Genomic DNA, 27,502 nt, shown 5'->3' on the forward strand with positions numbered 1-27,502 from the left:
GTGTAAAAATAGAAGCAGCGCAGCTCTTGATCAAATGGAGAGGTAACATTTTCCCATCAGTCACTGTAACTGCAGGTAAAGGATGCTTCAACAGTAAAATGAATACATAGGAATAAGCAGCATCTCTACATTGATGAGTTCAGGTTCATGGTGACAGTATATATCATATGCAGACATTTTTGCACTCAAACAATTTAATGAGACATATTCTGCGTGTATTTGATGATGCTGATACTCAGTTATTAGTTATTTCCAGGTAGGCATTTCATTTGCAGATGTCTGACATTTCTAAGGAGATACGTAAATGCTGATACCTTAAAAAACCTGAATGTGAAGTATGTCAAGTGTTGTGTAGACTCTCCAGATGGATTCTGAAGGTACTGCTTCTCTGGGGTACTGGTTGAAATCCAGCTACACACACACGTACCTTAGGAATCCTTTAATCCTATGATACGGAGGGGGGGATTTAAGCAATAAGAGTCCCAAAAATAACAGCCAATATAGGGCACTGATATGATACGGCATTGCTGCACAGTCATGAAAGGTGACAGGTTTCATCATGAAGTAACTTCTGCCAGTCTTATCTCTGCACTGCAGGGAGAACATCTACCCTTTAAATGCACTAATATCCCACCACACGCTACAGATGAATTACACTAATAACAAATTCAATGTGGCATATCTCTCAGACCTCTACGGTAAGCATTGGCTGAAGAATAATTGTTATCATTACATGCACTGTACATTGGTTTAAGAGGGGAGCCATACTGGGTTGTTTTCCAGGGTAATTGGAGCCCCCTCTTGTGCTTTCAGAGTTGGTTGTGAGTCACCTGCATGGGTGAACAGCTGATAAGAGACTGAAATACCATCGCTCTTGCTGTGTGGTAATTGAGCTGCCAACAGACATCCAAACCGGTGATGGTTACTTATGACAGTCCAGTGACATTTCTGCATGGCATCTCAGATGGGAAGGTCATGTCATGCCACTCACAAGGAGACATCTCAAATTGTTCAGGTCTATGTAGAAAATCTTTTCTTCCATCACACTTCATCGGTTTTCTCACTGTGACTGGTGACATGAAAAATGGATGTACAGTAGCATAAGTGAGTTCTACAGACAGCTGAGCTCAAGTAAACATGTCAGGACTCTAATATTTGCAAACATGTGCTCCTCTATCATATGAGAGCATGAGGAATACTTGTTTTAGGCTCTTAAAAGTAGGATCACATCGCATGAATTGATGGCATGCTCAAAGCAAAGTGATGTAACACATTCCTGCAGGTGAAAATGTCTTTCATCATTCCTCTCTATGCCTATTTGGAGTGAATTATTCCATTCTTACCTCATAAAATGATCATACACTTTCATGCACATGAGACATACAGACACAGGTAGTCCTCTCCATATGCTTATGTCAGCTGCTGCTCACAGAAGGTGAGATCATGAATATGCAAGACTACTGCATACAGCCTTTCCTCTCCAGGCTGCTAGATACTCGAGATCACACAAGAATTCGTCTTGTCATGCGTCAAATCAAGTGTCCACACTAACAGTGGTCCTGGCCAGTCACTGTGCCTCAAGATAGGGGCGTGGTTTAGGTATGATGACAGCACAGCTTCAGAACAATAATGGCAGTTCCTGAAGAGGCTAGCGTAGATGCTGCTATAGCATTAGCTCTCTCAGAAACGAGTAGAAGCAAATCATGACCTCTTCATCAGAACGATGTTTGTTGATCCCGTGGACGTTTACAGTCTGATGGTTGATCCAAACACCTGCCCAGTATTTCTTGAAAATGTCCACCATTTTCTGGCATGTCAGGTTACACATAGTCCCTTTATAAATTCCCCCTTATATTTGTCCCTGGATAAGGTCAGGAAAAATGTCAAGAAGAAGTCAGCCATCTTGGGGCAGTTTTTGGTCGTCAAATTGCTAGTAATACCTGAACTTGTAATACCATTAGTAGTATGGCACCAGGTGTGTTTCATCGAGTTATTCAGTTCAGATACACCCCCTTTTGACTGAAGCAGCTGCCATGGACTCGTAGTGTCCTCACCTCATCTCGAATTAATGTGCCATTTTTCTTTTTTTTTCATTTTTCTCAAAAGTACACATGTATATGAGGCTGGAAGCTCTGTCAAACTGCATCATTGTGGCTGAAATGATGCTGTGACTGAGGAGTGCAGCTGCTGCTGCTCTGCTCTTTTCACTGCCTGTTCAGTGCAGACAAGGTGTTAGCAGGGTTCCTCTGGGAGAGATGGAGAGCTGCATGTGCATCTGTGCATATGCATGTCAAACATCGCTGACTCACTGCCAGTTTAAAACCTTTAGAACACCATAACCCTGTCAGAGAAGTCTGGAACACGAGCAGCATGTGACAGACTTCAAATGGGTCAAAAATGTCCCAAATTCATTCATTTATTTCATGCATTTCTGTGTGATATAATTGTATTCATTACATGTAATTATTTCATATTCTAACTATTGATCAAATATTGACCCTCTCTTACTTTGTGAACAAATTGATGACATATTTCTACATCAATATGTCCAAACTGGTTATTACAACCTCATTGTCTGTCTTTTGTTACGGAAAAAGAAACTTTATGTTCAAACATGGACTTTTAAATGATAAAATACACAAATTTTTCAAATAAATAGGAAAACAAGAAATGCAGTCAGTAAAATATAGAGTGAAGATGAATATTTATTGGATCTCTAGTTGTCATTAGGAATTAACAAAAAAAATCCTTATCCTCATTAAAGTTAAGAGAAAAATTGATAACAACAATTTTATGATTTAATTGGGGACTTCCTGGAATACAGAATGATTTAGGTCATTTATTTCAAAGATTAAAATTTAATTGTTCCAGATTTTAACTGAAAATATCACACAGTTGTTGAGATGAAATCAAAGTGGGTTTGAACTTAAAAGGTTACGAGGCACTGTCTCCCGTTGTTGTCTTTCATGGAAAATGAGATTTGATTAAAGGCGCCTCGCGCTGATATTCATTTATCTTGTGCGTGCGATATCAAATAAGGTGGAATAGCGCAGTAGTGAGTCAGAAAGATAAAACACAAGAGGCAGTAATCAGTTAATATTCTGCAGCGAGTCAATGTTTGCAGCCGTAAAATAACAAGACGTCATTGTTGATTTAGTCGGTGGTCATTTTTGGGAACACAAATTACCATATAACCTTGTAGATGTTACTTGTATACATGGTTTAGGGGAAAAGGTTTGGCAAAATATCATAAACACCTCTGTTTAAGCCAAAAGGCTTTTCCTTGGTAGAATAAAGGTTTTGAGGAACTTTGGTCGTTAAAATTCGCACACAACTTGGCGGTGCTTCAGAAGACTCAGGGGTGTTAAAAACTCCTTCAGAACTGTCTAAACTAAGAATGCACAAGCAGACTGAATAGCTCAAGAGGGGTGTGTTTGGAAGATATATACATATATATATATATATATATATATATATATATATATATAGTAAGTAAACACAGTTAAATCATAAAGTCATGGTGGCCAACGTCTGTGAAGTAAATGAAGGTGTGATTAATTCAAGTATCCTGGTTTCTGCTCTTGTGTGATTACCAGTAGGCCATGAATAATCCACTGTACCATCCTGCACCTCGGTCTCATCCAAGTGAATTACAGGAGGAGGAATTTTCTAATTAACTGTGGGTTAATTGCTCTAGCAGTTGACGCGACGAGAAGGAAGTGAATCATGTGGTGGCATTTTCTTTTAAGTTTATTTTGGCAAAGCTCTTGAGACAGTTTTCAATGCATGCTTTTAAATGAAACAAAAAATTGGGGCATCATTTTATCTCCATCTTTTCATCAGCGTCCATGTTTGACAACAGACAATCCAATTAGCTTTTCAGCACAGAAATGCCTTTCAACTTGCCAACGAGTTTTACCTAATATGACATGTTAATAAGAACTTCAAGGAGTCCTGCAAAGTTTTCTTGTAGCCAAAGGTTATGTTTATATATAAGATATCCCAGAAAACACTTGGTGTCTGAAAGCTCTAACAAAAGTGTTGCAAAAACATCCATAAAGCTATTTCCTGACAATAATTCATTGTAGAACGGTGGATTGACTGCAGTTGTGTTTGCTAGGTCGCAGTCTTTCTTTTCTTGTTTCTGTCAACGATTGCTGACATGCATGTGTATCATGTTGCCGCTGTACTCAAAAACCTACACGTTTTCTTTGTACCTGGACAAAATATTGCTGATGATGTAATCCACTGTTCTAGAAATGTGGAATGAGCTGCTTCTGGGAGCAGTGAGCTGAAGCTAATATTTACTCTTCAAATGAAAAGGCTCAAAGCTGAGGTGGCTAAGGTTTAAAGCGACAGTGGGATTTTGGCAGTTTGAAGGTCAGACAGGAATCTGGCTCTTTCTCTGACGGAACCTTCTGGAATCTGCTAAATCACCCAGAATCACATTAGTGTAGAAGCTGTGAGGCCAAATTCAACTTAAACGAACAATACAAATGCAATTATGTGTCTTTATGTTCAGTTTCTGGGTGATCATTGTGCAACATGGCTGCAGGGGGAAAACACCTTCTTCTTTCTTTTTTTTTCGATACTTCTGCCAAAAGGATTCATATTTTATCTCAATTCCATTTATGACTTGAGGGAAAAAATCACCGGCTGTTTCATATCAGTGACACACCACGTGCTGAATGTTCCAGTTTATGTACACAGAGATACCTCTATGAATTTGTGAACATGCTCAGGCAAATATTGAAGTCCATCTTATACATGACAATACATGCATGCAACAATACATCGCATATAATCTCTGAGTGACAAAGCTGATAGATTTCCATGTATTGAATTTCCTCTGGTCGGGTAATGACAAGAGAAAAGCCCTTTGGAGGCAGGAGACTTCCTGGTGATTTCATTCCTGTTTCCCTTCTGTGTAGGACTCCGTCTTCTTGTTTCGCGACAGATTACATCTAACCTGATTTATACGAGTGTGTCATTTGTGGGCACGCGAGCTGAGCATGTGACTGACGTTGCTATGTTGCCATGCAGTTAAGCTGCTAAAACACGAGTTATTTGCGGGGTTTCTATGCCTGTGACGAGTTTCTTCAAACACTTGGCCGAAAGAGAGCAAAATGTCTTAAAGTTGGAGCTTATGGATGTTAATAAACAAACAGTTAAAATATACATAAAGGAGGAGATGATGTACTACGTAACATGCGGGAAAGCCTTTTATGCAGAGGAAATGGGAGGTTATGGAGCAGACCAGTCACGGTTTTTGCGGCCGCCACGTGCAATTACTTTTCTGATCATGTCTTCCGAGTACATGACCACGGCAAAATTGAACGACGCTTCAGAAAAGGAACTTTCTAATTAACAATTTGTATTTGTGAAGGATTTGATAGTGGTAAAAATACCTTGATATGTTTCAGCTGTAGTTTGTGTTCTAGACATGTCTATTTTCATGTGCACACAATGTGTAATTATGTGTCTTTTGTGCTCGTGCAGGCTGTGGTGCAGAGTAACTATAGTAACTATATTGATTCAGTGTGAAAGTATACATCCACTGAATACTTGCAATTCAAACAAATATCCTTTATAGCCAATAAATAACAAGATTTAAAAGTGAAAATTAAATAAAAGTAACAGGCATGCTTTGTTTTTGTTTTATTTTATTTTTTTAACATTAAATATATTAGTTTCCAGGCATGCTTCAAAAATATTATGTAATTGTTTATTCTGGAGGTCAGATTTATTTAGCCTTTAGCTGGAAAAGTCAATAAGAAATGTTTTCTTTTGCTTGAATGCTGTTATGAATAAAGAATAAGAAATGAATGTCATTTCCTAGATCTCTCTCCCAGTTACTCTGAAAGTGACTAAGGACATACGTAGAGAGTTGAAGACTGTTCATCAGAAATTTCACATTATCACTGTCAAGCTACGTCATGTCAATAAATAATGTATCTGTTGTGATTGCTAATTGATGACATTTAAGTCAATGTGTGCATTTGCTGCACAGATAACAGTGAAGTGTGTCATGAGTTATGCTGCCCTTATTACTTATTGATACATTATGCTCATGTCCCGGAGGTTATACATCGCCATGGCACAGGTGGTCAAAGACTGATAAGAGCCTGTGTTTGCTCATCAAACACTGAACGCATTTGTCAGGGAAATTGCAACAACACCTCTTCAATGTTAATATGAGAACACATGAATTATGCAACTATGGCGGTACGAGTGAATCATCTGAGCAGGAGGGGAGGGGGGATGCTGTATAGTTCGCAACTGTGTGAAGAAAACAGAAATACTGAGCACATCCAAAAAAATAAATGTTTGTAAAGAAATGCATTGTTCTCATATCGCATCAACGCAAGGTGATGGCCTTGTTTCAGCAGGGGGGTTGTCTCAGAGGTTGTGGGTCAGGTGCACCAGAACCTCTGACTGGGTTGGAATTGCCTGACGATGTGAATGAGAATGGATGTTTATGTGTTGCAGACAGTGACCTGTCCGTGATGCAGCCAGCGTCTTAACCTCAGCGTGTGTGCTCCAGGAGGCTAAACCCTCGCTGACCCTGGGCAGGACAAGAGGTTATAAATACTGGATGGATGATTTAACAACTAAATATCTGAAAGGCAATAACGAGTCTTCTTAGGGTTATAACTCACCTGTGTATGGGAGAGTAAATCAGAGAGGGATGTCACATATTGCTCAGCACAGTGACTTTTGCTTGTGGTGGATTCACTTAATAGCGCTGCTTTCGATGGTTATCATTGTTAATAGGCAAATAAAATGAAGCGCATTTGTCATTTTATAGATAGTTGAACAGGACACAGGCTGTAAATACTTAAACTGAACCTACAGTGCCTCAGTATAACCGCACAAGCACTAAAGATGTATTTATACTCACACAAACATTTGATAACTATCTCTCACTGAAACTTATATAAACCTATGTGTCCTTCAGTTACCATCACATTAATATCCCATCATTGCAAATACATTTCTTCAGTATTGCAGAGGAGAGATTAAGAATGTATGAGTCCCCTGGGAACCAAATGTTGGCGCCTGAACGCAACCTGAAGGGCACCATCAGCATGTTGATGTCTTCTGTCCTACAGGATTCACAGCACGTGACTGCAAGTATATCAACACAGTCACATCGGTTCAATGACATATAGGCTCTTCTCCACTGCCGCTAGTATACAGTATGCACTCCTGTTATTATTATTGCAGCAAAAGTATGTATTATACCATTTTTATAACTGCAGGTTTTTAAAAACTTGTAAATCATGCAAAACTAAGGAGCTTGATTCCTTTTCTCTTACCAGTGAGTGAGTTTGCGGGGTCATATAGATTTAACAAGCACCAGCAGAATGAGCTGCGAGCCTGTGTGAAGTCTGCTAACACTGAGGCTCGACGCTCTTTTGGTGGGTTTTTTTTTCCTTCATCCGTTTTTTTTTCTTTTTCTATGGTTTTCAATGGCCTGATTGCAATCAGTTTAAAGCCCCGTTGGCTCCTAAAACCCAGTCCAATAGAGCCATGAGCTGAGCTGAAGAAGCCTGGAAACCTCTGTAAACTCATGTTTGCTATGGCAGATTTAGTCTGGTCAGCGCGCAGGCTTGACAAGCAGCACCACATTCAAAATGGTGACTCAATTCCATGTGTATTTGTAGGATTCAAAATGAAGGTCCAATAACTTTGAACAGCCCATAATACATTCATTCGGATACGTTTTAAAGTTTTAGAGCCCCGCCCTCCTTGTAGGACAACAAATAATCAACTTCTAGAATGGTCCAATCAATGAGCTCAAAACAACGCCATTTCAAAAAGGTTATGATAGTCCGGAAGCAAAATTTTCCCCTCACCTTCCAACGAACATTCAAACTTTGAATAAAAACAGACAGCCTTGATGTCCTGTAGTTTAAACAGTCGATATACGTCCAGAGCAGTTGATGATGTCTGTGAACAGTACTGGCAACCGAAACTGCACAGAACACTGAGTATTCTGCTTGTTTACTCTTTGGAGAACTCTGAACACACAGTCCAGATGGAGCCACTGAGTCGCTTCAAACAAACCTGATACACTCCCCCAACACGATGCTCGCACTTGAGTCCAGTGCATTAAAGTTGTCACTCAGCTGTTTTATTGTGTTATCAGAGGGAATTATGATATTAAACGAAGAGAACATAGTGGAATGCCCAATGTAGTTAATAAGAACAAATTCACACTGAAGAATTACATTTAAACATGTAGCGGGGATAAGGTGGGTAAGTCAAAACGCATAAATGGCGGAGCAGGATGATAACTTACCGTTTCAATTAATTCAAACATTGCCTGGGAGCTTTTTTCTCAACTCATCCTGACTCTCGGTCAGTGAGGCCGTATCCTGCTCCTCATCATCGGCTTGTCACTTTGATTACATGAACACATTGAGAGAGCAAAGCGCGCCCGCACACACGCACACGCACACACACCCCATGTATCTGTATAGAATATCACCAATCTAAGTCATGATTCAACTTCACTTTAGTTAAAGCAGTGTGGTCTCGTTCATAATGTAAACCCCAAAAAAAGAAGCATTATTTCTTGCCTCTGATAAAAATTAAACTATAGAATATTATCAGTGACCTGTTCTGCACCACAGCAGCTCCTCTCTCAGGTCTGCCTCCCACTGTTGCAGGTGTATTAACTCAAGGTCACTTACTTCAGCCCTCCATGTCGACTCATTTATCCATTTCAAGCTGGCTGTTACACCTCTATTGGTGTACAGGATCCTATCAAGCAAACTGGAGCCACCACCCTTTCTAATTTTGTTCAATTTGAGCTTGTATTTGCTGGGATGCCCTGTAAAATGTGTTCAGTTCAAGGATATTATACTTTTATTAGAGATGGGGGAAGCGTACAGAATCAAGAGATGGAGGGCCACACGGAGACTAGAGGGAAGTTTAGCCGGCTGATTTTATATCTGAGAACACTTTCATTTATCATCACGGTCAGGCTTTTTTTCCTGGGTCTGGATTCCAGTTGCAGTCGGTCAAACAATTACTGTGGTTTCTTGTCCAGGTCACAGGAAGACTTTGTCTTGTAGCGTCAATACTGAGCAGTCAGGAGTGTTTGAGAGCACTAGATGTTAGCAGGAGTTTGGATGGGCAAGTGCTGATATTGTCTATAAATGAGAAAGACTGGTTGCATAATCCTTGGTTTTACAAAATCCCATAATATGTAGAATTGCAAGAAATGTTTTATGACTTTTGAGTTACGTGTGTCGGTTCCTTCCAGAGTTGGATGAGAGGATGACTAACATGTTGGATGTGCAACAGTAAGCCAGGAGAAAGTGGAGATGGGGGGGGGGGGGGGGCAGGCAAGAATCCCCCTCGAAAGGTTAGGAAACAAATAAATCTGCTTACCTCATGGTTGCCTGACAACTCCACACTGACAACAAGACGACAGGAAGTCACTGACTCTGTGAAGAGATGGGCCAGCGTAGATGTCATCAAACCACAACACTCTGTTCGTGTGTAGTATAACATGGTGTTAGTTTGGATAGGCCATGAATTCAAGCTCTCACCCCCCCCCCCCCCCCCACACACACACACACACACACACATTCACAGATGTACTTCAAGAGTTTTGATTTTCTCCTTCTACTTCCAGGCTTGATGCAAAGCTTAGCAAACCAAACCATGTCCAGTCTGTAGGTTCATGGCTGCATCTGAAATTCCATGCGAACATTTCATTTTGCATACCCAATAGAATGAAATCCAAGCATGAAACCAAAAGTACATGAATTGCACACTCCTTGTGCACTGTTGCTGGTGGGCAAATGTAAGAACATGCTTTGCAAGCACTCTCATCCCCTCATTCTCTGACTTGTATTATCAGAGAGTATTTTTGAGTGTCTGTACTTTACTTGATGACTTATTGGTGGGCGTACTTTTGACATTTATGTCATGCAAATGCAGGTACTGTTCTCTCTGCTTAACTACATTTGCCTTGACAAGCACCCCTTAGTTTACTAACACGTGACGGTGAAGTCAAACTTCTACACGTAACGTTACGTAAAATGTAGTTAAAGACAAATGGATTTGCTTGGTTGAGGTGGATCTCGATGGAGGAGCTGGATATTCTGAATAAATCTATCCCGCTTGTGATGATTAAGATGGAAGTGGTGTATACAGATACATTTTTCGTAAATACGGGAGCAGACTGAGGAAAGCATGAGTAGTAGAGGACTGGATTAAGCTGCAGGAGTGGTTTGAGACGATTATTGGCATATTTGAATATTTTATCCCATTTGATAGCCATGTTTCAAGTCTCAACCGGGTGGGTGTTTTATGTATGTATATTTGTGAAGAAGATGCATTCCGGGTGGAGTATTACTTGAAACTTGTTTATGCACATTGTGTGTATGTTTCACTGGGTCTCTGCCACTTAGGCAATTAAAAAAAGAGTGATAAAGGCATTGCTGGCTGGTGGAGATAAGCTGGCACACCACTGCCACCATACAGCCATTTATCACTTTTTTTCTTTGTAAAGCTGCCATTCCTTGTAACTCGTCTGCCTTCTCGGATTGAAAGATACGGTAGTGACCGTTTGAAGATCTGGGTTTACTGCCTCTCTCAGTTTGGAGAAGCCTGCATTATTACATTACATTTGTTTTGTAAAAAAAACAAAAAAACTACTCATATTCTCTTGAAGTCTTCGAACACTTCATGACGTGAGCAACTCTGCCAGCGGACACAAGACAGGACAGCAACAGCAATTTATCACAAATATTTTCTCAACAAAAGGAAGAATACGTTTAAGAATAATAATTTGAAAAAAAAAATGGAAAATAGCAATAAAAATATGGAGACAGGCAAAACCTTTCTGATATTTTAATCAGTTCTCCTCCTCTCTCTCGTCTCTATTTGGTTTCCTGTTATTCCCTACAGCCTCGGCCAGGATTTGAGCGCAATTATAGCACATAATAAACTGAAGTAAGCGGAGACATTTTTCATGATTTATCCTGCAGCGGGCTGTAATATCATACAAAGCATTTGCTTTACTAGTTATAACTGATGAACGCAAACAAACACAATAACATGCGTTCACTTTGTAGCTTGGCAGGAATGGGATCCAGCATGTGTGAGAGTCATGAAATGTTTTTTTTGTGTTTTAAAATGCAATTTCACCGAATAAATATGGCAGATAAGAGCTGTCAGGGGTTCCAGAATAAAGGACTGCAATTTCCAATCAGAGCTTCAATCAAATGTGGGCCTTCCAACTGTTCCTTTTTAATGATCATCATAACAATTACCTCAGCTTTCGCCACCTGTCTTGCTAACAGTCCAGTAAGATGTGGAGGTCATTAACACACTTGAGAGTATCTCAGTGGAACAGAACTACAGGGGGGTTGAGGGTGGGGGGCCAGAATGCAAATGAACTAATATTCACTGTAACTGAACAATATTACTCCTGCTAACCGCCTGCTTCCATTCATACTGACAATAACACCACTGAAAACCAATTGTTGTTGGAACAATACACAGACCAGAATGGATGATTTTTGCTGATGTAGTAGAGAGGTTTTTAGAGTTTTACAGATTTTAAGAGGAAATGGAAATCTACTCACCCTTACTGAAACGGGGAACCAGAAGAAATCCCAGAAATACTTTTTGTAATTTAGATGTAGTGATATTTTTCTTCAAATTTGGCTCAAATGTCTGTTTGGTCTCAATGATGACAGAAGAGATTTTGGTGGTCAAAGCTCAATGTCATTGTCGCCGCACATTCTCTCATTATCTTTCTCATTCTTGTTAACCTGTTGTCTCTGGACCGTCCATCCATCCATTTTCTATACCGCTTATCCATTAAGGGTCACGGGGGGGGGGGGGATCCCGTGCTCGAACGGGGACTCAAACCCAGAACCTTCTTGCTGTGAGGCGAGAGCACCGTGCTGCCCTTATCTCTGGACCACCTTGAGGGAATTTCCCCCAAATTTGCCACGGTGGAGGAGATACAACACAGAGCCACAATTTTCACGAGTGTGCACAAGTTGTTGGCGGCATTGACTCGCGATGAGAAGCAATGTGTTGCAACCAGAAATGAAACTGCTGGAAAGCAAACGATGCATTTTATTGTGACGCTTGAGATGAAAACATACTTTGTTTACAAAAACCAGGTTACATTGAAGGTCTCCATTCTCCTCATTATTTTTGAATTTGCGTAAACATGGCCACAAGGGCCGGATGTCTGTCATAAACCAGTTTGACACCAGGGGGGTAACGCTCTGTGGGTGCGGAGTGAACTGGTGTTCAGCGTCTCCACCGAGATGCTCAGAAATCAGACATCAGATGCAGCAGGACACAGAAACTGCAGGTACTGAGAAGAAAGGCACACCAGTGGAGAGGAGCTCGACATTACTCTGGAGGGGCTGTCAGCGAAGACATCAAACATGTTTGTCTGGTTTCGGGATTTCCACGACACAAAGAAGGCAACATCCTGATGAACCGAGCGACACTCTGAGGGTTCTGGTGACGAAGTAGCATCCTTCACATTAAAGTTAGCAGGTGAGCTATTTTAAACTTGATGTTTTGCACATTTCTTCTTTTTCATCAAGATACACAGTGATGCAATCTGTTTCATAACGGTCTGCATGATTCATGCATTTTTAATTTGTGCAAATTGATCATGTAATTACTTGTATGATAAAGGCTAATGGGCTAAGAGCCCTGAGATGCGTTTATTTAGACCAGTAGGGCCAGTGGATGGAGGGAGGAGTCAGCACTGTTGCTGTTCCTTCACTTTAACTGACGCCGATGAAAACATCATCATTCTACCGTCTTTAAAAACGAGTGTGAGGACATTACAGATGTTTCTTGCGGGTGTCAACGTCATTCTGGCGGTAGAACAGAAAATTAGACCTATATACACGCGTGAAACGATAACCCACAAAGAAACCAATTCGACTCATGATTCGCCACATTTTCTCTGACAGCTACAATCGCAAAACATTCAACGGTAATTGTGTTGTCATTTGTGAGTATCGCTTCAGACATGATTGATTTGTTTCACCATAACAAAAACAGTGGTGTTTTGAACAAGCTTCAAGGTTTCCTACAGCGCACAAGGTGTGTATCCAGTGTATTTTTTTTGTCTGTATAATATTTAGTTGTTTATCTCTCCTCGTATATTTGGATGAAATATTTCTCCCTGTAAAATAATCTCATTGTTATTCAGCGGCGGCTCCGAAGCTTTGATGCATTCATGAGAGGCTGTGCAGATAAGAATTCGGTTCCATTGTAGCCCCAGTTAATAGGTTTTAGAGGAAAGGAATGACATTTTAAAGAACATAAACAAATAAAAGATTTTTTTTTCCTTTCCACGCTACAGCACCTGACAACCTTCAGTGTATTTGTCTAGGTGATACACACGCTGCCTTTGCACAAAGGTCAGACTGTAAAAAGGTTACCTCTTAGCCAGTGTCAGCGGATAATAGACTCAGAATCTGGCATGTTTATGATATGAGGTAAAATATCTCAAGAAAGAGCCATATTTCACTGTCAACATGATGACGTGTATATATATAAAAAAAATAAGCGATTTCATTTCTACCAAAAATTCAGATGAAGTTAATTTATACTTTTTTTTTATCATTACTGTTGTTTTTCTAGCTTTACGCATGTTCCTCCTGACCTTTGATATCGCTCTTCATTATCAACAGGTGACAAGAGGCTGCTGTAAAGTTAAATGGAGCATCTCAAAAATCACCCCCCCCCCCCCAAAAAAAAAGACTTCTAAACTGGAGAGGGTAAAGGAGAAAACATCCACAGAGCCTGAAACTGCTGTAAACGCATCAGGACCACAGATGTGTCACTTATGATACTTTTGCTCAGCACAGTGTCAGACAAACAGTATTTTTGGATCCTTTCATACACGTGTGAAGTGGATCTCCAGTGATCAATGTGACACTATCAGTCAATTTTGTGATGTTTACCTCTTTGTCAGGCAGCCTTGGGCCTTTTAAATTGCTGTATACGTGTTATTTAGTTGGGGATAAATTATATTTCTTCCAGAATAAGAAGTCTGCTGGTCGTTCCTGGTGAAAAGTCATAACATCAAGAACTACGAAGGGAGCGCAGACCCCCACCGAGGCCAGCGTTCAGCTCCTGGCACTGTCACGCTCAGGCTGTGTTTGACCTAAAAGCCACTTCCACTAGTTGGCGTTATGTCTAACTTTGTATTCAGCTTCCAGATTTCTACAGGTTTTGGCCAGATCTGACCACGTAGAGTCCGACTACAACAGCGCCCTGTTGAGAACGAAATATCAAAGTTTGAACTTGGTTTTTAAGATTTTCAGTTAGAGACGGATTTGGCCGACTCACGAGGAGGAATACAATAAAGAGTATAACACTTCTCGCTGCCAGTGCCTGTAGGTGGCAGTGTGACTAATCTAGCCCTTCGTTGGCTCATGCTACACCCTTCCAAGTTTGGTGGAAATCAGCCTTGTAGTTTTTGTGAAATCCTGCAGACAGAAACACGCAGCCCTTCTGCAGGGTTCTCAGAGGAGTGTGTGGGGCCCTTCTATAACTGCTTACAACTTTGGATTCCTGAAACTTTGACTTTCCTCTCCCTACACGCAGGTCCTCCTACTCTGGATGTGTACAAGTGACCTCGAAATGAACTACTATCTATCTTGTTTGTTGTTTAATAAAAGCATATTTTAAGAATGAAAGTACATTCTCCTAACCAGGCTCAGCAGTGAGTACTGTATATTCCAACGTTAACTCCAGGGTAATGAGAATAACATTGGCGTTGCAACATAAACTAGCGATTGTTCTCCCATCTGCTGATATTCTGAATTTAATATAGGCTACCATGGTTATTTCATCAGAATACAAAACAAAGAAGAAACAGGAATTTTAGAAAGAAAAAAAAAAAGCACTGTGGCTTTATGTTACATAAAGTTATGTTACACTCTGAAAAAGCTCACATCAACGTAAGCTGGGTCCTCAATAAAAAATCATTTGTGTATTCATACAAAACAGAAATGCAATGATGGAGATGAATACATTTTCTGAATCTTAACCTTAAAACCAACGAGACATTCAGTAAATAAGATGAAAGCATAAACATGAAACAGATTTTATGACCACGCACTTCGAGAAACACAGCCACTGGAGCTGAGAGAGTTGCTTAATGATTCTGTACTATGACGGTTTAAATTCAGAGAATATTTTTTGTGGAATCTGAATGTAATGTGGGTCAATTTTTCAGACATAGATGCGTTTGTTTTGTTATATCTGCTCTGGTACAATCTTGGCAAGCAGAGCTGATTCTCAGCATGCTGAGGGGCGTGGCCTCCTGTTTGCAAGACACTTAAACTGTACTGACATGCAGATACTCTACTTTCCAGGGGTGAGAACTTCCAACTTTGGTGTGGTCTTATGCTTTCAACTGGTAAACTACATTTAAGAAAATGTTCAAAGTCAATAAAAATCATAGCATCAACACACTCCCAGTCACACCTACGGTCAATTTAGAGTATCAATCAGCCTCGTCCCCTCTTGATGTCTTTGGACTGTGGGAGGAAGCCGAAACCTTCTTCCAATACAATATTTTTTAGGGCCTGAGCCTGAAGGTACTTCGAATTATGTTTTTAATTATATTTGAAGAACGATGACACAAAAACTGACGTACCGCCTCTACGTTTTTCTACTTACTCCCTCTCGCTTTCTTTCCTGTTAAAGCTTATTGTGTGCTCATTGAAGAGAGACCGATGCAGGTATTATCAAATTTCAATCACAAGATATAATTGGTAGAAGACTATGAGCTTGTGTGCTCATTAAAGTGATCCAATTAATCATGCTGATATGACAATTGCAAAAAAGCAGAAGACTGGTCACCAAACAAGGTGGTCAATACTCTGAACAAGGCTCTCCAGTTACACTTTGGTGGCCATGTTTTCAATTCATCCTCCATCTGCAGTAAGCTCCGGGTAAATTAATAAACTTCTACCAAAAAGAACAGTAAACTCAGTTCAATTGGGCTTTGTGCTCTCAGTTTTCATATAATTTAAGTTACTCGTTTTTACCTAAATATCCCAACATGAAATTAAATCTTGGTCCCCTGATATCTCCCACCATGTTACCCTGAAGCCTACACAGCTCAGTTACAATTTAGTTTAAATGAGGAGGCAAGGGACACGACTTAATGAGAATTTGTTTTTCCAGCTCTCCCACTAATTAGTTTGTTAAAGCAGAACGAAATGAGCATGTCTCAGCAAATGTACAATTGAATATTAATTAATTTCCAAATGGAAATCATGCTTGAATATTAAAAGCAGCCATCAGACAGTGGCTGTCTATCAGTTGATATGTTTTCAACAGGAAACTGTTTTCTTTTGTCATTCGAGTTGCACTTAATTCATTTACTTAATTTGTTTTATCAGTTTCATCAGTTTGTTTTGAAATGAGTGGTGGTAGCTGCTGTAGCACCCCCTCCCTTCCTTTCAGCTGATATTCCTGATGTGTTGTGGACTGTAAATCTGTGGAATTGGATGTGTCAGATGCACACAGGCAACCAGGTAATGAGATGTGAGGTTCACACGCACCAATTTCAACCCACTGTGTTGTCATCCAATGGCTGCCTGTCACTTCTGGAGCAACGGCACACTACATCAATCCGTCTATCCTTGAAACAGCGGCAGGAGAACATTTGGAGACGGAGTCGGTGAGAGAAAAGACGAGGGCAAGAGGGTAACAAGTGTTGAGGAAACGCTGGGAAGATCAAGCAAAGTAAAAACGAGCAGGTAGAAGAGCGACCGCCGTCAATCCAAGGTTGAAGGATACAGAGAGGGAGAGCATCACAAAAACATGTAGCGAAACCAGCTTTTGGTCAAAGTGTGTGAACTCTGTTTTGCAACTAATACAAGTGGGCTCAGTGTTGTGTAACCACAGAGTGACAGAGAGAAGTGGATGAATAATTCAGTGTCCTCACTCCATGATCTCCGCTGCTCAGTATGCACTGTCAGTTGATGACTGCATGTGTGTGTGTGTGTGTGTGCGCGCGTGCACGCGACTTCAGCCAAAGGACACTGTACTTTTCCTCAAGTAACAATACCCTGATTAAAATAATACTTTGGTAAAAGTCTCCTTTCAAAATCCTACATAAATATGAAAAACAAAAAAATAAAACATTTTGAATCTGAGTTACTGAAGTTTCCAAAGTAAAAGTATGCATTCTCCATGATGTTTATCTGTTTCAGTGGGACCTTTGACCCTTAAAGGTCATGTAATTGTTACAGTTGTGCAGTTCTGCACACCAACAACAGCTGAAACCCACTTTTGTTGTAAAACTGCTGTAACTTGCTGCACCACACCAGCGACTGGGAACTCTTAACATGCACAACACTGCAGTGCAGAACAGATCCAAGTCTTTAGAGCAGCCCCCCAAGTTGGGCGGGGACATGCAAATGTACCCGGAAACAATGTCCTACCAGCAACACGTGATGTTGGCCGACCCAGCTGCCCTTGCTGAAGAAAGAAGAACTGACATTTGTTGAAGTACATCACATTTGTGGCAGAATCAGAGGTCAGTTAAAAAAAAAAAAAAGGTGTTTTACTGACAAAATTGTGTGGGGAGTGAGTTTGTAAGTGACTGTTCTCGCTGCAGAGTAAGCTGTCAGCTGAGTTTGATTCAGTACAGATCTCTGATATCTGCTATCATGACACCACGCTAACACCAACCCTTACTACCAGCGTTGCAGAGACGCGCATATGTGCGCTGTGTCACAGTCAGTTTACTGATTATAACATTCAGGGTGGTTTTTAAACCTGTCCGGGTGTCCTCAGCTCTACTGTGTGAGCCGAGAGTATGTGTGCACATAAAAATGCCTAATGACACATGATTGTTTGTTTGAATTCTGTGTTTAATATCAGATCAGCCTCGGTGCCTCCAGGGAAATGCATTAATGAATCAGTGCTGCTGGTGAAAGAAGATCAAGGACTTTGCCATGTATTCACATGACTGATATGTTACAAATTACATTGGTGGAATACATGCACGCGCGCACACACACACACACACACACACACACACGGTTCATTGCTTAAAAATGACTGCTTGTTACAGACCTTCAAATGGATACCTGTAGATTTGAAACATGCATCTGTTAGCTTGCCTGAGGGGAGAACTGATACTCTGGGGGGGCTATGAGATGAGTCAGAGATTATATACTGAGCCAGCCTAGAGCTGGACCACTGACTCATCATGGCCTGAAGGGCTTGCCACCGTCAGACTCCAGCAAACCTTGAGAGCTGGCTGCATCACACAACACCCCTGTGTCTTTCCTCAAAAACTAAAAGAATGAACTGCATTTTTCCTTCCCTGATCACAGATTCCTCTAACAAGGGTCCTGACACTTGCACTCACCTGGAGTTTGGAAACTGGGCCTCCCCATGAGAGGAGCGGTGGCAGGATGGCTTGCATTTTTGCCTCATGGCAAGATGGTCCTGCAGTTCTCTGGTCAAATGGGACCTTATTAAGGATAATTTGTGCTGCAAATGTAGCTAAATAGCTCACCACAGGTTACACAATATCAAATAATGAATACCTTCAACATTCTAATGTTAATATTGTTGAGAATATAAGCTTGGGAAGTCGCTTCTGTGTGGTGTTTCTATTGTTTGTAAAATGCGGTTCTGGGAAAGTCACCACTGAGGAAAATTGGTTGAAATGACAGATGGGTGCATGTGTATGAAGGAGTATACATCAGCCCGAGAAAAGACCTACTGTGTAAAAATGACCTCCCCTCTCTCAGTTCTCGAAAGGCTCAGTGGGAAGTGGAACTGTAAGCTAATTCATTAGCCGGCCCCTCCTGCGAAAGAGATCCAGTTTACAGTTTTTTTTTAACCCCTGTGGTGAAACTGACGAGTGAGACCATTGCTTCTAATAGGTCACAAAGGAACAAAACGCAACCCTGCACCCGACCAGAATGCACAAATAGCAGGCTGAAGGGTGGCCAGTACCACGCTCTGGGACAGACGGCATAAAAGGAGAAAGATGGCAAAGAACCAGCAGAGTGCAGTGAAAAAGGTGGAGAGCACCACCCGACGTGCATGCAAATCAAGCTGAGCTAAGAGATGATAAAGTTGGATCAATAATACACAGTGATTGTGTTGCCATCAGCTGCTTTGAGGTGAATAAAATAGGCTACATGAAGCATATGCAAAGAGCCGTCTATCAGCAAAAAAACCTGAGCATGATGATTAACCTCCAGTCAGTACTAGCAGCCAGTGCTGAGCATGTCATAGGCTGCCGTCGGACAAAGTTTGGGAATATTTGTGAGGAAGACACAAAGAAATAAAGCAAAGAGGACCTTAAACGAGCATTAAAAGAATTTTTCAAGTGTTTATTTCGCTGTTTCCATCATTAGACTTTGCTTCTGCAAGTCAAAATGAGTTGACAGAAACCTGACTAGTGATTTTCAAGCGGTTACAACCAGGTGTCATTTAAGGTTTCTTCTGTTGAAGAGATGCACGGCGTCTGTCAGGTGACGCCATCTTTGTTCAACAAACCTCCTTTCCGGCCTTTCCAGAAGTCACTGTTCGTCCCAACAGTATTTCTGAGCTTTACTGTGTGAGTTGAAACTCATTAGCTTAGCTGCATCCCTGAAAGACTGTGAGTGGGTCGCTTCGGACCACTGTTGTCGCTCAGTTACAAAGCCAGAGGCCACATGGAGGCAACACCACCATGTCTTTGTTGTTTCTTTGCTTTAGTTCACTTTGGAATTTTCTGCAATGCTTGTGAAGTAAATGAACAGATAAATGCTGCATCATTTAATGAGCTTTTAGTCATTTTAATTGATACACACGCACGCACACACACACCTTTAAGTTGTATCTGTAGCCAGACATTGTAAAAAAAAGAAAAGAAAAAAAAGTATGGAAATTCAACATCATGGAGGTTTTCATGCTCATTTGAATTTAATTTGGGCTGCGATTAGAAAAACTGGGCTTTATTCTCCTCCAGAGTTTTTTCTGCTTTTAAAAATGGATGGCAACTGATGCCAGCTCAGACTTTACACGTGCCTTTCTCCTTCTTGAAATACCTGAAAAACTGTACGTCACAATTTCCTCTCAAGACAGTATGACAGACTGTATAGGCATTAGGGTCACAGCTACAGAAGAAAAAGGCCGTGACATCACATCTTCAGCGATTATTATTTTCTTCCTTTCATTCAACTTTGAATACAAAAAGGATCTAATGAGATGAGATTTTTCTGTTATGTTTTTGTTTTGTTTGATATGTATTTTTTTTTCACCTGCTGCCACTAATTGGAAGAACATTCAGTCTGCTTATGAAGGCTTTTCCAAAAACTTTAAGACATTTACTTCTAACAAAAGTGACGATGTGACACTGTGAGTGTCTAAGCTTCAGTGCTGTGAGTGACTGGCAACCTGTCCACTCCAGGCCCAGTGACTTCAAGGCAGTAAAGCCAAACGTTGGCTGGTTGATTTTAATAAAGTTGAGCTTATAAATGTTACATCCATGTAGAGTTGACAGTGTTTGCATATGTTGGACTCAGAGATTTTAACATGTAGGAGCTGCGGCTGCAGGGAACTTCTATTGGGAATCAGAGCCTGATGTGTTGAAGGTGTAGATTGTATTCACTTCACCTTTGACAGGCTCATCTTTAATAGTCTAACTGACATTTAACGGTAGCAGGGTAAATTTCTCTCTGATCGCCCAACAACCTTGATTACAAAGCCAGTTGTTCTCATTCAGAGCCTAAACGCTGGTGCACCACCGTCCCATTTTGCCTGCTTGGATTGTGTCCCTGACTCAACTGTCGGCAGAGGTCAAAATCGCACTGGCCGGGGGAAGTGGCAGCAGAGTAATTTCCACTGTCTGGTCTAGTTTCACGGATTTTTGGCTGACCTTGGGAGCACTCCAGCCCTTTGGGTCGAGAAGACCGGACTCCAAGTTTTACTTTAACTCACACACGCTGTTATCAGCGTATCATTTACAGCACAACAGTTTGAACTTTTTGAGAAACAAGTGAGGTGTATTTTGCCTCTGAAAGCTTCAAACTTGCAATAAAAACATAAAATGACACGGAGGTTGTATTGACTGCTGGTGAGGATCCACTATCATTAAGGATATTTAACAAAGGGTCAGGGCTCCAACAACTAGTGCACTAGCTGATATACAGTAGGAGTCTCATTACTTTAGATATTCTTATATTCTCTTAGAGAAATAGAGAAGCATTCGGACTAATAGGCATGTTTGAAGTCTATCAAAGCACGATAGATGAGTCACAAGTTCATGTGTGAAGTGCAGACTTCAAGCTGGAAGGTGATGAACCAAACTTGGCATAAAGTTTGAATCAGAGAGCGACACTTAATACAGCTCCCAGCAACACCAAGCATGACTCATTTAATGTTATGACGTTACTCATTTATAGCTTGTCTCACATAATCACTAATAAAAAAAAGAAAATATCCCATGTATCCTTTTTTGTTGTTGTTGTAGTTTTGTACATTTGGATATTTGCAGGATATTGGATTTAGTTGAGAGCACATCATTTAAAACCGACAGAATGTAAATGTCAGCTGTCGTCATTGCTCTCTGATGTCATGTTGACCTGACATCACAACCTACATTCAATTAATAGGTCAATATCTTTTTTTGTTGGTGGCCAGCTGCATGCCCGTCCAAAAAAACCAAGCAAACACACACACACACACACACACACACACACACACACACACACAGATAAAAACGAGGAATAAGTGAAGGTATCTTTCAGGTAACAACATTTTTCAAAGGAGAAAATATTGGTAGGAGAGATGGGAAATTATTCCATTTAAAGCTTTTCAATCTGTAATGGAAGAGTGCCTGCTGCTCTGTTTTGGAGTGAGGAGGGTCATTACAGTGCTGAGGTGCAGGGGGGGGCGAAAGTGATCATCGGTAGCACAGTAGAAAGCTGGCTGGTGTGGGGAGCTGTATTATGGCCTGCGGGCTGATCCATTCAGAACAAATAAAATACAAACATATTTTGAATTGTGGCAAACATGTAGTTACACCGAAGGGTAGATGTACTAAGACCCTACTGCCTGGTTTTCTGCTGTAATTCTGCAGAAAAAGACACCTACAGATGTGGTAGGGTGCCAGAAACTGGAGAAGATCCGCAAGGAGAGACTTTGTATCTCTGTTTGTAAGAACACATGACAACTACTGCAACTACTGAATGTCCATGTGTGCATTCTCCTGGAATATACAATATGGTATAATATTGAATGATTTAAAAATCTGCCACCACCCCCAAGTGTGAAGTGATTATATTCATAAAGCTGGATAATTCGCCTGAATAATCAGTCAATCCTACAATACTACTGATGACAGTCGGACACCCCCACTCCAGTTACGCTGTTTTGGATAATTACGCTGTGTTAAAAAGATCTGTGACCATTCCAATAAAGCTCTTGGGCAAAATTGTGTCCCACTCCAGCGATGACTCAAATATGATATGCTAATCTGACATGCTAACTCCTTTTTTTTGCCTTCATTTATTGTTCATGTCACGTTCGGAGTTTTTTTTTTTTTTTTTGGGGGGGGGTGGCAAACTTCTGTTCTTTCAGTACATCCTGTTCTATGAAGGAACTCTGGCGATATCCAAGCTTACATACTGTCAGCAGCCAGTTATCATGCACTTAATGTATACAGCCACAATGGTAGCAAGAGACTGAACACCCACATACCTCCATCTGTGTCACTATCTGATGGAGTTGGAAATGGATTCAATTATCTGGAAATCTGTTTCACAAGATGGGCAGACACTGCTATACCTCTGCTTATTGTAGCTCCTGCTTGCTAGAAAATATTAGTATCACTACAGTATTTCACCGGAATTTCATCAGTACATCCACATTCACCACCAATTTTTCTATTTAATTGGATATCATCCACTCCATCCTCCCCACTCAGCCTTTATGATGGCACCAACACCTTTAAGACTTGCTGCCAATTTTATATTCCACTAAGCTGGTGTCAAAGAACTGATGTTAATGAAATTCCTGTCAATTCCTCGTCCTCATCCAGACGTTCTTCAACAGAAACCCTCCTAATGAGTTTTAGAGAGCTTCTCTATGGCCTTTGACATGTCTTGTTCTTGTCAGCAGGTGGTTAGGTGTTTGTAGAAGTGAGGATGAAATGGAAATCTACCCCAGCCAGGCAAAATAAGAGGGATTTCTAACTATTTATAAATAAAAAAACTCAGTGCAGCACTGAGCAGTATTTTAAAATGCAAAAATTTTCTGACTGCAATCAGAAATTGAGCCGCAACCACATGCAGTCAAGTGTGTTATTTTCTGTAATATATCGATGTGATTGTCAGCATTTTAAAAGGGCATGTCAGTTCCATATCAAAAAAATTCTACTCCAGGTAGGATATTTTGATTAAAATTAACATTTTAAAAGGAGTGAAATGCATCTATCTGCATGAGATTACCAATGCTGGCAACTCATCAGGAATTTACTGATGTGGTAGAAGAAAAAATGTAACTGTCGACTAAGACTTTCCCTCATGTTACAAAAGTTTTCTCCCTGGAGTCGCTCGATTCATGCATGACTAAAAACTTTGAAAGCCGTCAAGACGTGTGAGGAAGAGAGAGAGGAATATGTTTTCAGAAAGTGGCTGTAGTTCTGCGCTACAAAGTGAGGTCACTAGACTTGAAGTGATGGATTGGCACTCTCTCTCATCTGTGATGCCCCGAGTGACCTGACATTTTCCTCTAAGAGTGAAGTTTTATATTTAAGTACAGCAGAAACATTGCACTGACCTTACCAAAACTTCTATAGAATTTGGTGAAGTTGTTGTTTTCGTCTAAAATTCCCACGAAATGTGGATTATTTTAAAAGCCTTTTTTGACATTTGGCGGTTTACTGATGCCAACTGAGATGACACCTGTTTTGTTTTCAAGGTTTTGGCACAAAGATGACATGGCAACCACGTGGATCGCAGATGGTGACAGAATTAACCGAGTCACTAAAAGCCTCCCCCCTTTGTTGTTACGTCCTCTCTCCGCTCTAGGACAGCATGTAACGTTCACTGCTGGTCAAAAGTTTTACAACAGAACAAGAAGATGAAGCAGCCTAAGTCCAGTCAATCACTTTAAATGGAACAAATGCAACCGTAAGAGGTACGAATGCAAAACCAGTGACTATTTAAGTCCATACCTGTTTATATTATAGCAGTGTGTAAGAGATTGTGTTAATACACGCTGGGACACTTTAGTTTGACAATATTTCACTGTAGAAAGATGAATATTACATCATCATGGCCAGAAGAAGTCTACTGACTATGGAGGAGAGGCAGATAAGCCTCCATAGTCAGGCTGTTCTCGTTCACTTTTTCTACTTAAATCCATGAAAAAGGAGCCAGGAGTGAGATATCGGGGCCTCTGCAGACTTTCCCCATCTTTCACTATAACTAACAGTGGTTTTTGTGCCTAAATCTAGTTGGCTGGTTGCCTCGAGTTCAGGTCCTGGCGGTCCAAGGTTCATCCTGTGTGGAGTTTGCATGTTTTCTGTATGTTTGTGGGTTTTTCCAGGTGCTCTGAGTTCCTCAAGTTAGTTTTACCCTCCAATTGGTCCGATCTGGAGATTGGATACCAAATGCTGCATATGGTTGCTCAGTCCGTCCCACAGGATGGGTTAGATGCAGAGGTACAATGACAATAAAGACATCTTATTCTTCTTCGCCTATTCAATTGTTTTCAATTTCTGGTATCTGATTACAAACCAAAGCTGGTAAATTCTTGATTTGATATACTTTTGATGTGTTGGCTGAAACATCAGCTGTTATTGGTTTTGACACTGTGAGTTGGAACAAAACTTTGTCTCCAGCTGACTCATTTAAAAACAAAACATAAGCAACACAGTCATAAATATGCACACAATAGCTTACACCTATGATATAATCCTCAAGGATTAAGGAGAAAGGTACATGTTGCGGCTGAAGAGTCAGCATCCTTAACAAGTTGATTATGCATACAAGACATGTAGATAATGCAGCTTTGCTCTGGTGTTGCAGGGTAGTCCTGCAGAATACTGCAGCTTTATAATTAAGAATATGACAAATAGAGCTTTTAGAAGTTAGACTTACAATTTATCTTCATATTTTCACATGAACTGGTGTGTGGATGAGGAATAATTGATGAATCTGACACCATAAATACTGGGTGACTCCTTAATGTGGTCATCGTCATTTTCTTACACAACTTACTCCTTTTCTTGAACAGGGAATATATTCAAACCTGCCTTTAATGTGATTGAAAAGAACAGAAAGTAGCAGTAAACCACAATGACCTATATATGAGAACCAAAGGAACGCAGAACTGGTTTGCTGAGTCACTGAGACTAACTGGCACCTTCAGGTCCAGTCTGTCTGTCTGTATGTTCTGGACCAAGCCAACTGGTTTGTCAAATTCCCAAAGTCAGCCACATTACTTTTCTGTCTTCAACATCCGTAGTTGTTCTCGTCTCTGCAACGGAATAATTTGTTTTGGGTGATATCCTAAGTGACAGTGTTATCAGGCATTACTCTACCAAGACGCCTGATCCAAATATTCAAAATCCATCTCTCACACACAGATCGTGAGCAGGCACATCTCCAGCTCTCTGGGTGATTTCTCCCTCCTGCACTCAGCCTCTCTGGGGAAGAGCGAGAGTGAAAAGCTGTGAGTGTGTGTGTGTGTGTGTGTGCGTGCGTGCGTGTGTGTGCTTAGCTCCTCAGGGACGGAGCCATGCTAATCACCCATGATCACAGACAGAATGTCAACATGCAACCACGGCAAAACTATTTCCACAAAATTCTGCCCAGTCATTTCTTTCTTCCTGTTGTCTATTGCTGCTTCTTGTTTCATTTTCCATTCGCTACACATTTACCGTTAACATTAAACCCACACACATTGTCATTTGTGGTTTGTATTTTCTGGACTGAAATGCTAATGGAAATCAATTTGTACTCATATGACAGGATGCCAAAACCTGCAGACGATCCTTTCAGTATTCTGTGGAAATTAAATCATATCCTGGGGCTTTCTGCAATAAATAGTCAACCTGCCATCCTTTCTGCGATGCATGCATCTTTGCTCGATTTAAACAACATATATGAGAAGAGTTCTACACTTTAATAAACATGCTCATTTGGCTTCTTTCCAAGAGGGAAGTGAGAAGATTCATTTTTTTACTGTAAGTCTGTCCATTATAGAAAACAGCTTATTATCCATCATAAACTGCAGGCAGAGAGAAATCACGAGCATAGCTTGTTTAGCAAACTTGTCTCAGTCCCATCCATCCATCTATTTTCTATACCGCTTATCCGTTAAGGATCGTGGGAGAGCTGGAGCCTATCCCAGCTGACACAGGTGAGAGGCGGGGTACAACCTGGACGGGTCAACAGTCCATTGCAGGGCCATCAGGAGCAATTAGGGATTCGGTATCTTGCTCAAGGACCCTTTGGTTGCTAGACAGCCACTCTACCTCTGAGCCATGCCGCCCCTTGTCTCAGTCCAGAGGTAATAAAATCTGCTAACCCTAAGCTGTCACAGGTTTGCAGGCTGAACAAGTGCAATAACAAAATATCTCTGTTCATGAGGTCCACAAATGGTTTAGTACCCATTCATTTTTTTTGTTTTTCTGCTGGAAAAGTAAATGTTGTAACAGAAAAAAATGTATTATGCCTTTCAGGTTTTCACAAGTTGGTGCTTTGAGCTTATGAATACAATTGCCCCTCCTGAATTACTTCTTTGCGACTCAAAAAAGTAGAGACTGCTAGCCACTTAGCTTGAAGCTAATGGCACCTGACTGCTAACATCAACTAAACTGTCCAAAACCATTTGTTTTCATAAAGTCTAAAATGCATTGTCCGCTGTCATCCATGCCTTCTTTATCCATTTGTATTTGTATGTAATCAAGAAAATGCATAGGTTTGAGCTTAAAACTGACTTGAAACCTGTCTGGTCCAAGTCCCATTCAAGTAAATTAACTCACCTAGCCTTGTCTGCACTCCTTAACGGAACCAGAGGGGTCACAGTGGAAGATGTGTTTTTACTGGACGAAGCACTTGAGAGTGTTTAAATAACCGTAGTTGGACAGTTCTGCTAATTGTTTGTAGTTGGAGGTGATGGGGCCATTAGCTTCAGGCTAAACTTTTATTTCTGGCTTTTTCTTCAGTCTGGAGTCCCAAAGAAGTGACGGAACGGTGAAAAGCCATCTTCCTGAAGCAAGATGAGAAAATAACATTTTCTGGGTGAAGAACATAGCACTGTAACATCATAAACAGTGATAGAGGACTGTTTCAGAAATAAGGAAAATATACAAATGTTTGGTTTGCAGTTTGTTTTAGTTAATATTTTCTGCTGCTGGTTGTAGCTTCAAAGAGGTATAGGATATATTCCAAAAATACTTCAGGATTTCTTTCAAATCATGTACAGGCAAAATAAAAAAAAAGTACAATAA

At 40.7% G+C, this 27,502-nt stretch overlaps 1 long non-coding RNA gene across 1 annotated transcript in view; it reads right to left on the reverse strand.

The window, feature by feature from the left end:
* LOC147257737 (uncharacterized) overlaps positions 1-27,502 on the reverse strand; it is an 80,880-nt gene that overhangs the window by 37,714 nt on the left and 15,664 nt on the right. Inside the window, exon 2 of the long non-coding RNA XR_015117490.1 lies at positions 9,403-9,458. This is a non-coding gene — a long non-coding RNA (uncharacterized LOC147257737). The remainder of the gene's footprint in view (positions 1-9,402; positions 9,459-27,502) is intronic.

This window comes from Aulostomus chinensis, chromosome 8 (genome assembly GCF_037954235.1).
Source record: "Aulostomus chinensis isolate RoL2024-O1b breed Wild chromosome 8, RoL_Achi_v1.0, whole genome shotgun sequence".
Lineage (NCBI taxonomy): Eukaryota > Metazoa > Chordata > Actinopteri > Syngnathiformes > Aulostomidae > Aulostomus > Aulostomus chinensis.